The following is a 19,426-nucleotide window of genomic DNA, read 5'->3' as shown; positions in this document are numbered from 1 at the left end:
TTTATTTTCTATTTATACTATTGCTTGATAATTATATTACTTGGTAAAGATTTACATAAATTCGTAACGCTTAAATTTAAATTAAATACCTTTTCCGTTGTCATAAAGCAAATCTATAGTGTGACATAAATAAACGTTTTATGATATTCGAATATTAGTGTGAATATTAAATCTCTGTATCTAACGACGACGGACGAACGAAGGATACAAAGGTAAGACATTTAGAGAAAGAAGAATTTTTATCCGAACTTTGTTAAGAATTTCTCCACGGTCATAAAGGAAATTCGATGTCAGACTTTTCAAAAGAATTATCCGACTTCTGAAGAATTTTGTTAGAACTTTGGTCTTTGAAGTATTAAATTTCGAATCAAACTTTATCGTGCAATTAGTTTATTATTATTACTGATATATTTATATTTATTGATAAATGAGGCTACTTTCAAGTTTAAAATATTTTCAAATATTTAAAAATGTCTTTTTATAAATATTTAAAATCAAAACACCAATCTGAATGATTAGAAATTAAATGAGAAATCTTTGTACAATAAACTCATAGAATAAATTTTAACTTTTTCCTAAAATTTCGTCAATTTTCTGTTTTATTTTCTCAGATCGTCGTATATTCTACATATTATGGTAAAAAAAGAAACGAAAAATCGAGGAACGAAAATATCAGCAATAAAACCAAACTTTATCCACATAACTGTGCTTACATATACTCACAAATATCGGGCATAACATTCACGCATTCTCAAGAATATCACTTAGCGTACTAGACAATGAAAGGACCGACCGTTTGTTGCAACATAGAGCGAAGCAATGTTTACCATGCTGGGACAGCAAATATTTACAGTGAAAAATGCGTTCGTGGATCCCCTCTGGTTGTGCGTGAACGGCGGGAAGGGCGCTTCATCGTTTACATTGCCGGAACGGCAGCTGAAGTGCTGCTACCGCAAATAACGACGCGAATTATCGTAACGAAGCACACCCTATGCCCGATCTTTTGCTCCTTAACAACTGCGGGTACTTGTCTTTCCAGCCAGAGTAGTTGAAAAGTCACAGCAAGGGTAGAAGATGGGGGAGGGGGCGGTGAGCAAATGTCGGAAGGGTGCATATATTTAAAAATAACCACGATATACAAACGCGGCACGGTATTTCGATTTTATCGTACATTAGTCGAGAACTTCATTTATCGAATAGAACTTAAATGGAAGGATTCCATCGAAACAAAATTTTAGTTAAAGCTCGATCGACTGAAATTTTGATGATTGGATTTACTTGTCCGAACGAAGGCTCCAATTATGTGAATGAAAAGTAACAAGTAGTGGAGAAAATGGTTGAACTCGTATTATGCAAACCGTTTATCTTAAATCAGATAAGTGAAATTCCACTATATCGTTGTTTATCGTCGTATCGTTCGCAAATCCACCAAGTATGCTTTTTTTCCTAGATGAAAATGTACGTATTTCCGATGTCATGAATTATTAATTCTTGTTATTTGGTCTGCGTATTTTGAATATGGTATTGTTTTAGAATCTGATTAATAGAACGAATATAGGGATAGTTTCCGATCAGTGTAAAGTGTGTGTAGTTGTGGACGGTTCGTTCAATAATTTTACATATTACGATGATATATGTACATTCCACGACAGAATATAGCACGCGATACGAATTTAATGTTTTCATAATTTCCACGAAGTAAAATTTATTCGCTTTTGACATATAAAGAATTTCATTACGTAGTACAATCTATTATACTGCAAAAAACTGAAAGAGCCTATCAATTAAGCAAACAACGAAATAACCGTAAATCGATGGGATAAAACGATGATAGAATATAATTCTGAGACTATGGCAGATATATTTACATGAGATTGTAACAAATATATACACAAAATTGTTTCTATTGTAAAATGTTCATCACACGCTTCCATCAGTATGCGATTTATATACAATTTCGTAATATATTTCCAACCATGTACAGCACATTATAGCATAAGTAATATATTTCCAGACATTAATACAATATTATTTTATTTCAATAAACCAAAAAAAGTGCATTCGTATGAACAATTTCTCCCGAATACATATTATACGTAAAATCTTTTCCTCCATTCATTTATTTCGTTCTGTTGATTTCTGAATCGAATAGAAAGAAATTTACACTGAGATAAACTTTATAGAATAGATACTTCAAAAATTAATCGGGACAATTATATCACGTATTTCAACTTGTACATGGACTAAATTATGATTTTATTATATTCCAATCTGAAAGAACTATATTATACAGCACAATGTTGAAAACGACGAAAAATTATTTAAAAAGATGCAGCAAAAATGTAATGTTACCACATTTCAAAAAATGTAAAACTGTATTATTTATATCAAAAAAGAATTTTGATGAATTCACTGAAAAAATAATAAATAATAAAGTAATCGTGTTACGCGATCTACCCTGTATATTCCATGAAACTTTGATTCGATGAATATGCCGCGTAAAAAAAGGAACAAAGAAAATGGGAGAAGCCAGATCTGAATTTCAGTGAAATGTATTTTACAAATTATGTTCTAAAAGTACACGTTCCATAAATTTGTGATTCAATGAGCTCGTATTTATTAAGCTTTACTCGAATAGCCGGAAATAAATGAATCGAATTAAAATACTGTGGTATAGTTACCGTAGGAAATTTAAAAATTCTAGTTTTACTAACAATAACACACATTCGTCATAAACACCTACTATGAAAGATATCAAATCAGTTACTTATAATTTTATTTTAGTAATTATGTTAAAAAAATTCGTTGTTACAAATCATTACGATAAAATCCTTACTTTTATTTAAGTATAAAGCTAAGCACTTATAGTCCGTACACGATCAATGACCATACTTTTTGATTAGCAGACAATAGTAATTATATAAAATGATAATGTTATGATATTTGTTCAAATCAGTAAGATTAATTGGTCACTAAACGTAATTACATTAAGAATCTGCAACACATGTAGGTATTTCTCTTAGATGAGAGATTCATAGGCCAATCGCAAAATTAGAAAATAATTCTCGCTTTAAAAATTCTCTGTTTCAGTGACGGATCACGACTATTCTCGAGATAGCAACAAACTGAAGTGTATCAAAAATGTTAATATAAAAGGTCAGGAATGAAATTTTAAGCTAGTAGAATTGTAGTATTTCTACCACTTTTATATCTTATATTAGTAATTTTTTGCCTGATTATAATTTTCCATCATAAAATTTCATGTAACAAAAAATGTTTGAATTTAAGTCCAGTTTTATCAAGTTTTAAGAGCTAACGGTAATTAAAACAAAATCTAAATAACTGGAAACAAAATCAGCTTGTATAAAATAATAAAATAATTTAAGGAAACTGTATATTTTTAGAAAATAATCTATCAACATCATGTTTCGTTTTGTAAAGATTTATAAGATGACGAAGTCAGGTTTAAATTTCGTTTAGATTCTTCTTCGATTTAATTTTGCTATTTAATCGTAAGAAACTATCGCAAATATTGCTATTAGTTATCATCGTATCTAAACAAGTCCTGTCGTTTCCAAAATTGTGTTCTAACGTGTTTAATTCGATCTATTTTATATTCATTGCATTTAAAATGTTAAATATCGTAAAATGTAATAATTTAGGCGTACTAGAATCCGAATTGTAGACAAATGTTGGATTTCACGGAAGTGACGAAAGGAAAGAAGAATATTTGCGTACTGACAATTATTAGTGCGGATCATAAAGCTTCGAGAATCGAGGAAAATCCTCTCTCTCTCTCTATTAGCGGTACGATTTTAATAAGAGACGACGTGAAAAGTCCGCGGACTCGCTATCGACGGGCATATTTAAAATTCCCAATTTAATGAGCAGTTTTACATTCATTATGGGCTGCAGCGTTATCGCGTCAACACGCCGACGTAATTAATGCAACGCGCAAAACGTTTATTACGCTGCTTAATTAGTTCTCTGTCCAATATGCTTTCATTTATCAGTGACACCGTGTCGCGAAGTAAATTATTAATCAACCGTGCAACGTCTGCGTCGGAGAATGAAAAACATCGGTCGCTTTTCTAAGTAATCGTGCTAATCTTCGCGGCAGCGTGGTCGGCCGTACTCTGAAAGTTTCTACAATCTTTCGCTCGTTAGCGACCTGTCGTGTTTAATTTACAAGATACACCATGAATCATGGACCAAGCTGCTACCTCAAACTTTAATATACAACGTGAATTATACAGGCCCGTGGAAACGATATATCTATTTCGATGCTTCTTATAGGAGGCTGTTCCGAATGAAGATTTCTTTGCACAGTTTTCAGCTAATATATCTAGAATTTCAACATCTTCTTTAGATTTTAAATTACAGTGGCTCGCGAAAGTGTTGGAATACACTCAGAGACGTAACGACGAAACACTGTAACGACACACAACTATCGCGATAATATTGGCCAAATTTGAAACGAGTATTAAAATGTACGTGGAAGTTACGAGTTATTTATTGGAAGTTTATATACGAATTGTAGGTATACACTTCTCAAAAATCACCAAAGTATTTGTGTTTCATTGCATCTATTAAATATCGAAGGTTTCGTGTAATGCAGATAATATATTCGTAAAAAGATTCTGTGGTAAGCGTTCGATTGCTTTCGTGAGACACTGCTCAAAGATAATACCATCTACCCAGTTTTAGTGATATCTTTTACGTAGAACGCGCTTTTTTCGATGCATCGCTAGCTGTTATCAAACGATTCTCTTTGCAGAAAGACATTTACGTAAAAATACTTCGCGCCAAAAGCCGTCCACGGAACTTGAACGGATAAAGGAGCTCGTACAGCAACACGATGAAATCTTTATGGGTCGTATTCCGTTGCGACTTTGCAATGGACAAACGAATGTTGCCATCATTAACCGAGGAACGTCTATTAAAAATGTCAATTTGTCAATTTTCTACTTAACATCCTTTAACATGCCTTCGGTCGGTTTTACACTTTACGAACGAGTACGAATGATCTCAGACAAACGCGAACGAACAAATGTGAACGGTACTGCGAATACCAATCGTTGCAAACTCGCTGTATAGATAACCCACAAAGGAACGTGGAAGTCCATTTAAAAAATTACTAACAGCTTCGAAATTTTTCGAAACTTGATATTTGATCGAATTTCTTCAACATCGTTGTTTGTTCATATTTACTTCATAAAATGTAATTAAAAAAGAAAAAAAAAATCGAGGATTGTATTTTATTCTCTTTTCTATATTCTATATCTCTTCTTCTCTATTCTTCTCCATTCTTCTCATTCTTTTCTATATCTCGTTTCAATATTCGTGAATTTTTTAGACTCTGATAAAATATCCATTCTTTTACTGCTTGAAACTTCAGAGCACAAATAATAAAATTCTGTAATAAGACTGAAAAAGCAAAATAGCAGAACATTTCCTAGAATTGTAGGTGTTATACACAAACATATCTAGTACATAGTTATTGCCTTGCATTTCACATATGACTCGTGATAACTGAAAAAGCATTACCATCTAGGGGAATGTTACCACAAAAGCTACAGGATTTATACGAGCAAATCCAATTTGTTATATCAGTTATTAAGGTCAATTTTAAGAGAATGTATCCCCATACTCCTGAATTAATAAAAAGTAATTGTTTCTTCTTTTCTTGCTACATTCAATGTCGAAAAATACCGATATTTTCACGCTGACACGATACTACTATTTTTTCTCAAATGCGACACATTCCATTTGTTTTTCAATTTATATTTCACTATTTCTGCTCTCATTTGCCTCCCTTCCTCTTTTGTGCATTTGGATGTATGCACAAAAACAAGTCATCCGTCTTTCTTTCGCTGTATGAAAATATCGTCACTCTCCTTTTTAAGATTTTCCAAATGTGCTCTGTCGCGTGTTGATATTTTATACATACATACGTCGAAAGTCACGGAGTGTGTTTGCAATGGAAGTCGTAGTTTTGAACGTGTATTAAACGATACGTGTGTAATTATATTCTGATTCGACGAAGAAGGTAATATGAATCGAGCTTTTCTTGTTCTGTAATTTTATCGTACATATATTACAGAAAGTAATAAAATCTGCAATAGTCCGATTTAATTTCGTATTTACGTCTGTCACTCATTTATTCTTATGCCAATGTAATATCAAAAACCTACGTCATATAACAAATTTTCTGGTTGAATTAATAATTTTTCATCGTACAGTACATGTATCGATTTCTGTCCGATAAATTTATATTTTCGTGGCTATTTGTACAATGGTAGCGCATTCGATTGTTTTTACAATTCGAAATATATTATTATTGTCGTTAGTTGCGCATTTATATCGATGAAATGCATACTTTTATTATTATACTATAGAGTTATTTTTTAGCTTTCAAGACTACTTGGAAACTGGCAAGACGATCAAGACTTTTAAAACTTTCATTTCAAGACACGAGACAGACCAAGACTTTTAAGACTTTCAAGAGCTTCAAGCTTTGAATCATGTTCAAACTAATTCGAATCTTTTGCCCTGTTCCATTCGAAGGAACATAAACGCGAGGATTTTCGTGGATAATTTTTTGATGATCAGTTTCGCAGTCAAGCGAAAAATAAACGCGGTTATTTCCAAAGGATAATTTAGATAATTGAAATGGTCCAATCGGTCGAGAATCACTGGGAACAATTTCCGCGACTGTTACCTAATTAAATTCGAAGATTCACGTTCGTCTCATTCTCTTTCTGCCGTAGCATCTTCCACGCTTCGGGTACATGAAAGTGCAGCGAGCGACGTTCGGTGAAAATCAATCGGCATGCACGTTTGCGAGACTTCCCATTTGGTCTTTGCTGGACGCCCGATTGACAGCCTCGTCTAAGTTTTTGACGCGTCAACATCTCTAAACGTTCGCGGAGTAAAGTATCGTTTATTCGGTCGAAACGATCGGTTCTCAGTCTCAGGCGAGCGATACGCAATGAAACGAAGTCAATTCTCAGCAGTCGGAGAGCGAAGCATCGTTTAACCATTCGTAACGATCGTAAATCTTGTCTCAGCAGTCAGAGACAGTTCGAAAACTTCTCATCGTTCGGAGAAGAACAACCGTTAGTGTCGTTGACAGTTCATCGCTCATTCGACCGCTACTCCATCCCTCGTGAATCAGTTAGCCAAGCTTAATTCGGCGGGCAACAAGTACAGTGCAGTGTCATCAACATCGGGACACATACACGCACGTACATGTCATATACATACATTTAAAGCGATTCGAAGTGTTTCGGATCCCACCACTACGAGCCAATATAATCCAACCCAATATGTATATATAATGAAGCGAATCAAGCGTATATATATATATATATATTCTAACATATCGAACCGTAATCTCAAATTCAACGATAATAGATTAACTAGTACGGGTACTTCGATTAACCAGTTTTCGAACTACTCTCTGACAGGAAGACATTAACGATATACTATTGCCTGAACTCTTCGACCATTAACGACAAACAACGATAGCCAACCATGATAAAGCCACGATCGTCGCGATAAAGTAAGTGGCGAAAAACTCCTATAAACCGCAATGAAAACAGTAATTTGCTATAGTGTAAACAACACGGAGCGTCGTCGGTACTCGGTGCTCGGTGCACGATAAATCTGTTTTGACGCTATTACGAAGGCGACTGAGACGGATCAAAAGCGGTTGGACTCACGGATGGCTCGACGATACCTCCTATAAAATTCCTATCGATTTACAGACACTCGCGAGTAGTCTGGATGCGTATCGAACATGGATGCAGAGTGAACCACAGTTACGCGATTTCGTTACGACTCGGTGAAACTTTTATGGGGCTCCACGATGCTTCCGGTAGCGGTGACGGGAACTGCCTCCAAAAGTTGCCTGGGTATGGAATGTACATCGTGGTCGAGAAAAGCGCTCCACGAGAGCTTGGCTCACATGGGAGCTCGTTTATTATTTAAGCTTGTGTGCGTAAACGTATTTTCTTATTAGCAGAATCGTTGGGATTCAAGCACGAAGCTTGAGGGTTGAATTTATTAGAACGGTGGCAATGTATTTTGGCAATGGCCATTTCTATCCTGCAAATAATAATTTATTACGATTATGGAAATATTCCAGGCGTCGTCGGCTGTTACACGGAATAGCGTCACCTAACAACTTTTAATGCCCAATCAATAATTATGCAAACTGTCTTCGTGTACTCTACTCGGATAAAATTACGGTGGTGTGCAAATTTTAATTTTTCAGCCAGATAAATTTTTCAATTTTCTATGTCAATAGCGATATGTTCACGAATTTTAACTAATACTGTGTAACTATATGGCAGTGCTTATTTGTTGTAAAACTGTTGCGGATAAAAGCTTCAATAAAGCATTTAATAATAAAAGCGTAAAACATGGAAATAACAAAAATAACGGAATATAATTATTAGAAAGCTACGATATAGCTAAGATATTAGCAGTATTGAAATTCTCGCTACCATAACTTTGTACAAGCCTCCGTTCTATCTCACAAAATTGCACCGCGTAAATACCTGATCACGGACCTCGCTACTGCTCTACCAAAAAGCCAAATTGGCAATGATTCACCAGTAATCGGCCGAAGCGATCATGATATTCTGCATTTTGAAAGCCTACGTTGAATTGTTTATAATTTCAAACGATTGAAAGCAGTCGAGGAGGAAAGCGTTCATGGCTCGTTCACAGCCTCTTTCACTCTTCGTCCAATGAGAATCGTCCAACAGTGCAATTTATCTTTTAGAGCAATCGCTATACTAAAATGCATAATGATTATAATCGGGCAGATCAGCTGTATCAGAGTTGTTTTATGAATAGTCAATTGTGCGTTTGATGACGCATGCGATGCTGTAAATTGCAACTGTAACGACCGGAGAAAAGCGAAAAAGAGAGCGAGAATTTGTTTCAACTACAATTTACTTTGTTTAAATTTCTGTACACAGTTATAAAAAAAAAAAAAGAACGATTCGTAACATTATAAATTCAAAATGTGTTTTTAATCATAAGTTCAAACGATGCCATCGTACACTTTGGCATGGAAGACGCATACCGTGTCAGAGACATTTATCATCAACGAATTAATATTCTTATCAAGTTCAGTCAACGTTGTTGCTTATTGTGAAACGTTAAAACTTCTACGAACAGTCATAAAACACAAACTCCCTGGGAAACTCGGTAAAAAAGTGGTCCTTCTTCGCGACAATGCTCGACCGTATTCTATGGTATGACACGGAAGTTGTTACATAAACTTCAGTGGAAAGAATAGGAACATCCACCGTGTACATAGCTTGGCCATCCCGTCATACGATTTCTATGGGTTTGGTCGAATGAAGAAAGATGTTGCTAGAAAACATTTTAACCCGCACAAACGAAGAAAGCAAACTGAAAATAGTTTACGTAGGTACATTGAGAAGATTTAACTAGCTGATAGTTTACGTGAGTAATAAAAGAAGACATTTTTCATATGTTCGTATTTCGTTCTAAAATTACAAAATTAGGCGGTATTATATATTTTTTAAAAAAGGACATTAATCCTTTTGGCATCGACGATTTTTGACGAGCACTTTCGCAAGTAGCAACGAGCTTAACATTTCAAACGAGCCCTCGTTAAAATTGCCCCGCTTGATCTTCAACATCGACCATCAAGTATTCTACCCGAATGTAAAAATTACGTTTTCATTAGAGCAGTATCGCATTACACGGTCAAATAAATCGCATTCTGTTTCCACACGTTACGATCGGATACACGTGAAACATCACTTTAAAGATGTAAATGCACTCAACTTCAAGGGCTTCATAATTTAATTATCATTGGTCATACAGATACGCGCATACGTACCAGCCAGCACTGCCTCGTCGTATGTGAATATCACTTTCGAATATTAATTGTATTTTCGATAAAGTGAAAAGCTAAGCTTTCAGAAACGGTAGAATGTAAATTGAAGTAGAAATTATTCGAGGATCATGGCAGGGTTAAGCTTCCGGGGACAACGTGCTTTGGATTTCCAGAAGCACGATCCATTAAACGTGATGAGGAGCGATATTCTTCCATTTTCTTTCGTAAGAGCAATGTATGCATAGAAATACTGCGAACAAATTATTCTTACGTATTAACTATCTAAAAAGTTCTCGGGTAATCGTTCTTCCTTTTGATACCAACGCTTCCCATTTCTGAAGGAACATCTACGCTTTTGATGCGTGAAATTTAATATAATGGCTTGACCTGGTTACCGTCGTGTGTGCATGTGCGTATATGTATGTGTTCTCTCGGCTACATTTAATATTCACTGAAAGAATATGGGAGCCTCGGAACCGTAGATTGTCATCCACAATGGGGATAATTACACGATAGTATGAACATTAACGACAATCTGCTTTGTGAATCGACCGTTGTTAGAGCAACCTTGTGACATATATTCTAGTATGTAAGTTAATGTGTAAGTAAATTGATTTATAATATTCGTATGGAAAATGTATTACATTAAAATGAAATAAATATGTCATTCGTTCAAAAACACAACAGAAAAGTAAAAAAATATGATTCAATTATACTGTTTAACTAGATTTCATTTATTGTTGCTTTTTGACAATAGACGCATTCATTCTCTATAATTGAACGCATCGATGAGAATTCCCGAAACTCACTATTGCTAGCTTTTTTCGAATGAAATAGGTTCTGTATTATTTTTGTATAAAATAGAGAATAAAACAAACAAACAAAAAATACCTAACGGCCTGTAATTAATTTCCAGGAGAAACGTGAAACAAGATCAGAAGGCAAATTAGAACAGAGAACGTGAAAAGCTTCGAATATAAAGGGTTAAATTCAAATTGATATTTTTGAAAAGGCTACGTTTGATCCGTGTTAGACATCGTATAAAATAAGAACTGGATTTTTCTTTTAAACCATGTTAAATTAAATTCGTGTAAGAACAGAATTGTATGTATATTTTTGTATTATACTGTATTTTGCTCTTATTGATGTTAATATATAAAATAATATTGTATTTTAATAACATTATTAAACAATATTTTACATGTAATTATAAATTCTTAGTATAATAAATGCTTTTATAATACAAAATCTCATAACTCTGTAATTAAACAATTTAACTTTGAAAATGCAAGAACACACATATTCATTACGGTGCACTGCATTTGCTTATAATTGGAAATGGCATTAAATGCAATATGAAATGCCACGAATCTCATTGTCAGATATGATTTGTATCGTTCGTGTTATAATACATAAATATAGATGTTGACACGGGATCAGTTTTCATTGGAAGTGTGAAACACAATGTTGCAAAGATATCAGAAAACTAATAGTAACATAACGTTATCACGTACGAACATATTTTCTCAAACGAACAACAATGTGTCCGAATATTGCATATATATTATTACATGCTGTTTATTTCGAATAAGAATAATTTTTCACGAGGTTCTCTAAAAATAGAGGAGGGTTTATACCTTTTGTTTAATTATTTCTAACCTTATACATGTATGTAACTCAAATTTTCATCGTTGTAAAATTTCTATATAAATTAAAGAGGTGCGCTACTTTGAATCGTTTTTTATTATGAATTATAGATTATTCATATTCTTAGAGACTATTTGCCCTGTACGACAAACGTCAAATTTAGTTAATAAACAAACAATTGAAAATATCGAACGAGATGTACGGTATAGCAATTAATTGTAATTACGAAGCGGTTATTAAACGTTTTCAAATAACGAACACGTTAAATTCAACCTTTACTGTAATGAAGCTAACGATAAGTCAAATATTGCATTTAGCAATTATGTCACGCACTACTTTTTAACTTCCACAATTTCGCGATTTTTTTTAACGGAACGTTGCTCTGGCATCTATGGTTTTGCCTCACTGACTTTAAATTCTATTTACATTTCTTTCCACAACTTTTATAAGGCATGTTATGCGTTTCTTTATGTGCATACAACTTTCATACGTAAGATTTTCGTCTGTTATTTGAATATAATCATAATATTCTAGCTGGACAAACCTGCTATAATAGTCTGTATAATGTGTACATCCACATAATAAACGAATAAACGTATAAATCACAGAAAGGCCGTTTTGGTTAATAAAAATACACGCGCGAAATTTTAAACGCGATTATAAGCATCGATATTTCCGAAAGTGTCACATTTACAGTAGAATACAGAATTTTCACGTTTCGCGTGCACTTCGCGTCATCGTGGCTCAGCGGCAATACGCTCATTTGTCCTTCATGATTAACTCGTCGCGACAATCGGCTGGTACACGATTTTCACGAAATTCTGTGACAACCGCAACCACAAATGGCACCTTCCGTTGGAGAACGCGCACGTGTATTGCGTATTTTGAATCGGTTCTCTTTTAATTCGTTAATTTCGCTTGGTCAGAGACGGTCTCATCGGATCAATCGGTAAAAATTTAAAATACTATAAAACGAAGTTTCGTTCTCTTCCGTTTCCTGCATTAATGACAAGAAAGCTAAAACTTTCCAACTCTCCGCGAAATCGTTATACTTTCTTCTCGCGATTGAATAATCGCCGACCACGGCCTTGCGTTTAAACGATAACAATGGAACCGGAAATCAAATTATCCAGGTACACGAGGCCGTTCTTTGGCGCTTTAGAAAAAAAATCTCCTCTTTATGAATGCTGCATGCATAATTGCCGCAGAAATATTCTGGCGCGCGCGTTTCAGCTCACCTTTCCTCTTCCCATCTCTCGCCCACCACTCGCTATTCGCTTTTTGTCCTTCTCTATGCAACGAAAGGGGGATCAGCGAGAGACACGGAAGTAAACGCATATCGACCGGAAGTTTATTCTCATAATGTCTGGAATAATGGGCGCAGGAAGTCGAGACAGTCCAGAACAGGAAACACTTGTCTCTTTCTCAGAAAATTGCCGCTTTAATCGTGCGTGCATAATTGCTACTAAATTTTGCAAAGACCATAAGCTTGCGCCGCATGTTATGTGCACGCTCATAGTTGCACGCGTATATAACAATGTTTAATGAATTTGGAGATCCACGATATCAAAAGAATATGATGTAAATCGTTCGACGTTTTTGCAATTTCATTGAAGATTCTTTTGTTAGCGCGTTTTACATATTTATATACTTTGTGTAAAATTCTTCGGAATGTTTAACGAGCAAACTTTCCGAACTCGTATTTTTTCTGGAAAATGAAAATTCTGCGATATAATTTGAAAGTTTAAACAAAGGAGAAAAAATTATAAAAAAACGCATGTTCATTAAACAGAAATATTTTTCTCAGGGCTGGAATACCGAATTCTTCAGAACGAAAATATTTCCCAATGTAACGCAGTTCTACCGCGAGAAACACACACACCTACAAATTTAATTCTTCTTTCTTCGTTTCTATCATTTGTCGATGTTCTTGAATATAGTTGTTTAATGAGGTTATTATGAAAGATAATATATCTAATTTCTCTTGAATATCAATGCTTCAGCGATATCTCTTTTTATGTTAGTTTAGTACAAACTCGGTGAAAATAACTTTAATTTACTACGAAAAGCTTTAACTTTCTAGCTTCATACGATGTTTTAAGTATTTAGTAACGTATTCGTTTATCGAGTATATTATTCTAACGCTTTTTACTTATGGTTACTATAGCGTACATGGTTGCATTTACAGGAAAGGGCGTAGTCATAGGGACATAAACTTTGTAGGAACTCGCCTTCTTTTTCTCCGTTGTTTTCCTACGTTCAACCATGCGAAAGATATGCCGCGTCCCAATTGCATCGCCCTATATTACATTCTTTTCTAGCCTTTACATACAAAAAGTATTGGCACGGTATAAACGTCTGCTCTAGAACACAGATGTTTACGACTGTCATTAATTCCAATTAGTTGTAACCGATTACGTTATTTGTAGCTATAAGATTCAACGAATAAATAATATATTATTTACTATAGTAAACTACTGTTATTAACTTTTTGTAAAACCACGTCAGTATTTAAGAATATAGATTTAATTTACTTTTATTTTATTTTAAAACAAAAATCAATATCACGTAGAAAATTCTGAAAAGTTCGGATTACAAGTTTAAAGTAGATTCCGCATATATAGGAGTGGAAAATTCTAAAATTGTTTGTACAGAATTATTCACTGTGCTGGCGATAAAATAATAAAATAACGTTGTTGAACTTATAAATGAGATTTCAATAATGCAGTTAATACTTTGACATTTTTCTGACTAAAACTATTATAGAAATTATTATATCGGTAACAAAAATATTTTACGGGTTAAATTATTGGAGATAATGTGACGTCGAACTGACGCGAGGGGATAAAAAAATTACCGAAGATAAAGATACGGCGTTAAATTGACACGACTGCAAAAATGATGCGTGCCGTTTGTGTGCAACGGCCCTTCGGTGTAAAATCGCTGACTGTAAGTAGGATTTTGAAAGAGGAGAACGATAGTAAAGATAGGTAAAAATGGTAGCGAGAAAAGTACCGAAAAAGGAAAATTGAGAGAAAATCCGCTCGCACTCGCACGAACCTGGACACCATATGTTCTTCCGAGGAAAAATCCTTGAAGGCAGCGGGACAAAAGAACAGAAAGCTGAAGATGTCTAAAGAAATCCGGGCTGAGAAAGTTCAAGGGAAGAAATGGAAAAGATTCTTTTACAAACTCTTATGCTTATACTTGCTGTATATTTTTAATAATTTATAAAATAATTGTGTGCATATGTTTCAATTAAAAAGACTCTGTATTTTCAAACGATATTTCAAACCTGTATTATTTGTATATTTCTTATACATACACGCACGCGTGCACGAATTCATAGCGATTTCACGTATCGATAGTTACAAGTCAATTATCTCGAATCGGATCGATTCATCGTGCCTGATTCATCGCATTCGCGGCAATCTTTAATCGTCGTCTTGTCTGAAATCTCGATCAGAATAATGAATTCATTTTCTGCGCGCTTTGATCGCCAGCGCAAGCTCATATTTTTAACGTGTTCGGGATTCGGAAGGAGAAATATTCTTTCGCGCGACCAGTTTTTCTTATCTCTCATTTCGATGCTTCACCCTGGCTGCGTTTTGTCATCTGAAATGGTTATCGATTGAGAAATCCACAAAAATGCTTTCATATTTTCTGCGCAAGAACGTGTCTTCTCAGTTTTCGCATTGCTGCATTTTCTACGCTTTCAAAATAGCGGTTTATGTGTAAGAGAACTGTATACACATAGAAAAGTGAAAAATCTTCTTTTTAATATGTGAACCGTAGTGGCATCACATTTTCGTTTCAATCTGTTAATTGCATTATTATTAATGAATTTTGAACTCTATACACAAGGAAGTTACTTGACAACACATGGCTCCAAGTTCATAACACGTTAAATTTTGAAATGTGCCAGATACGTATGGTTTTCCTTTAACCTCTTTGACAAAAATTTGTAATCATCCTGTTTCACTAAAAGTTCATTTTTAGAATAAGTTTATCAAATAGTGCACAGCTTCTTACGAACATTTTATCTGCCAAATTATGGACCACTTGATTGATGTCTTCACCGTTTATATATTCCATTAGAATTCAACATTATTCCATTAGAATTCACAAGACAGTTTTACAAAATTCAAGCCACTTATAACAATCTTATTACCGTAGCATAAATTTAGGCAGTCTTGATGTTAAGCTTCGGAGATCAATCGTTTCGGTATGAAATCACAATTTTACTTCGTTTTTCCTATTGATCCTCCAGATCTGAGATAAGACTTTTGTTCCTTACTTGTAGAGCTCTTCTATCTCCGGCAACTACTTTGATATATTATTGATATGTTACTACTACTTTAAAATATTATTTGATCTCTTCTTTTCTTTTTATCGCTCGTATATATGCTATGTTATGTCTTTGGTATTATTCAGCAGTATGTGTATGCTTTCGCATTCTTTGAATTTTTCTTTGATATTTTGAGGTTTTTGTAACTCTGTGAAGTAAAATGGATAGTGCTCAAAGCCACAGGCATATTTCATGTCGTACACATAAAGCAACGATGGAACCCAATGGTTTCACTGCGAAACCACAGTCAAAGAAATGTACGAATAACGCGTCTTTAAAATTTGCATTACTGTCAGGTACTTTTTAGTGTCTTACGAAAGTAATACTAAATCTAGTGGCTTACGGAACGTCCTAATGATAAAAACATAGCCTAATAATATCAGTTGCCAACTAAATGCGAATAACGTTTTGAAAGAAACGCAATCATTTTTTATGGCAAAAATATAAAGTATCCGATTACGATCATGTAGATTTCGAAGAAAAAATTATTGAATTATCGAGCGCACACAGCAGATATAATTTTGAAATAGGATCGTAGAATATTCGATCGGTTTAAGTTGATTGAATTTCTTCCGACCGCGGACGGTCTTATTTGAAGAATATATATCGCGAGCCAGCGAAAATTCTCGCATTTTCAATTTCCCCTAGATACGTACGTACTGTGTAACGGGCATTCAACGTATCAAGAGAGAAAGAGAGAGAGAGAGAGAGAGTAAGAGAGTGTCGAATATCGCATTCATTGAACCTCAGCGGTAAAGGGAGAGGTGCAGGAGGACAGAGCATACTTTCATTTCGCTCCGCTTTTCATTTCGAGTTGGAATGACAAGGGGCGTGCACTACAGCAAACACAGAAATACATTTTCTTAATGTAGTTCTTTATGTACGGGACCACAGAAAATACTTGTTCCCGGCTGTGGTGATGCTAGCCGATGGGAGACCCATTACAAATGCAATTAAACTTTCTGTCGAGGAACGTCGCCTGGTATTAGTTTATCAAGAAGAGATTCACTCTGTCGAATGTTAAATAACTCCTGCTAAAATGAAATACATACTAACGTTCCATTTCTATGTTTTGTACCTAATAGATCTTATTTCTCTCCAAATCAAACCAAAATATTGCACGCATAATGTAGTCGTTGCTATCGTATTCATCGATGTTTCTAATAAATTTATAATTACAGAATTAGACAAAATTTCGAATCTCCGTGAGATTTTAGATCCAACATTTTTTCTTAACGTCATTCAAATCATTCAAATTTTGTATAAATAAATTGATACCACGAATCAAGGCTCCTTTCAATTTTTTACCTTGTAAGAGCAACGTTTCGTTTGAACGTTAGGACGTACTAGATTTTTGAGAAATTTCAAATAGACTCCAATTTTTAAGTACTTTCGGAATGGATGGTTTGTAGTGTTTGACTTTCGTGTCACGAATATTCATGCCAATTTATGTTTCACTTGAATAAACATGGAGAAGTAATTTAAATGCATACAGTAATTAAAGTTAGGAAGAAACTGCGGGATCTAACTTAATGCAGACAAGAGGGACAATAGCGGATATCTCTGAGAATTATTTGTATGTTTCTGTGAATGTAAACAAAATAAAAGTGTAACTGGTATATTAAAATATGTAAATACGAAATAAACTATAAAACAAAAAATAGTTTGCTAAGAAATTTGTCGAGAAATGTTCGTTAGTAATTCGATTTTCCTACTATAAACTATTAAAATATTTATTACGTTTTCAAAATTTCGCAGCTATGTTTCATCTATAAATATTCATTTTATACGATATAGTTGTATCAAAGTCATTCTTCAGTAGAGATGTTTTTCTTTTGCAAGCCAAATATGAATGCAAGGAACAAGTTGCGCACAAAGAGAGTCGCTTGTTACGAAGCTCGTGTTTACCGTAGAGTGAAAGTTATTCGACTCTGTAAGGCGCTGTTCTATACCACTAAGGAAATTAGTTGACGTGTTATTTACAGTAAAAACAGAGAACAAACTAAAAATTTCGTTTCTGCGAGTTTCGTACCGGTTGCATTCCTATGTGATTACATTTACGAGGGTACGCGACTATGCAGCTGGTTTTGTTCAAAACACACATAAAAAGTAACGAAGCTCCTAAGTTAATATGAAGCTGTTTATCGCGTTTACTTCGAGCTGATTAAAATGAATAATTATCGTTTCTAAGCTACCGACGATACGTATAAAAGATTAAATCATAATACGACGTATTTTCCTCGTTCAATGCCTGAAGATTTTTTCCGGAAAAAGATTGGAGATCTACCTGATAATAAATATAACAAAGCTATATCCAAAACCTTAAAAAGAAATTGTCGAAAACTGATTGTCAGATAACAGGTGCTTAATCGCGTAGAGGATGGTTGGTCGTGTGATTTAAATGACGAGATTGCTCGATATCGAAACCGTCAAATATATTTTAAAATAATTAATAAATACAAAGGATGTTCGTTAAGACACTTACGCCTATCAAGTTGCTCAATTCAATAATTACACAGTAAAGTGGCATTAAGGTAGTATTACATTTGAAAATTCCAAACCAACCAAATAAACGATCTCTGTTTGTTTTCCTCATTTTCATCGCTTCTCAGAGACCGGATAACTAACGGAAGATATCTAGTTTCTTAAGCTCCTATCCAAGTTAAAGAACAATCAGAGACAAAGACGACGACTGACTATTGTATTTTCGCTAAAAGATGCAAGAAAGCATTGTAAATATCGATACTGAATAATTATGAAATATCTTACAGTAGCCATAGTAGAAGCAACGTATTTTTAAAAAGCTACAGGACTTACCGGGAAGCAGACAATATTTTATACATACAAACGGTAAAACTTCAGGTGATACGGTATTTCAAGATTTAACCTTATTTTCTGCTTCATCCTTTCCCCGTTCAGAAAGAACGCTTTTCATAAAAAGCTCGCCAAGACCGAGCTACCTTTGCCCGTATTTCTTCCTTCTCGACCTCGTTCTTCGATATCGCACAAAGGTGTCCAAAAGGAAAGGTGAAACAAAAAGAAAGACCGCGGATTTGTCGCGCGAGCGAATTCCCCTCCGATCTCGGGGCAGCGTAACGCCCCCAATTATTATACAGATTATACAAAAAGAGGCGAAATTTATTTAGAGAAGCCGAGCATCGTGTTCGACGTGGTTGCTCAGTCTCGTCACGTCGGCTAGTATTCTTATAAGGGAACACGGACGTAAGGTGCCGACAGAAGGATCCAGAACACTGGAGCGGAAAGAAAGAAATCGCTGGGTGGAGTTGATCCACGGAGAGGAGTTGAAGAAAGAGACCGGAGAAGAAGGCAGATCGCGAGCGCCTCTTAAACTACGAGGAGAGAAGAAAAGAGAGACGAGGAGTACGTGTGAAAAATGGGAGCATGTCGCGCGAGTACCCGTTCCTCGCAAGACAACGAAGAAACAGATATAGCGAGGGGAAACAAACGACGAGCGTCTTTTGCCGCAAATACGAGTCACAAATCGCGGCGCATTCAGCCACCGCCACTCGTCGGGAATAATTGCTTTG

Source organism: Bombus terrestris, chromosome 15, assembly GCF_910591885.1.
Source record: "Bombus terrestris chromosome 15, iyBomTerr1.2, whole genome shotgun sequence".
NCBI classification, from domain to species: domain Eukaryota; kingdom Metazoa; phylum Arthropoda; class Insecta; order Hymenoptera; family Apidae; genus Bombus; species Bombus terrestris.
Note: the sequence above shows the minus strand (reverse complement) of the source record.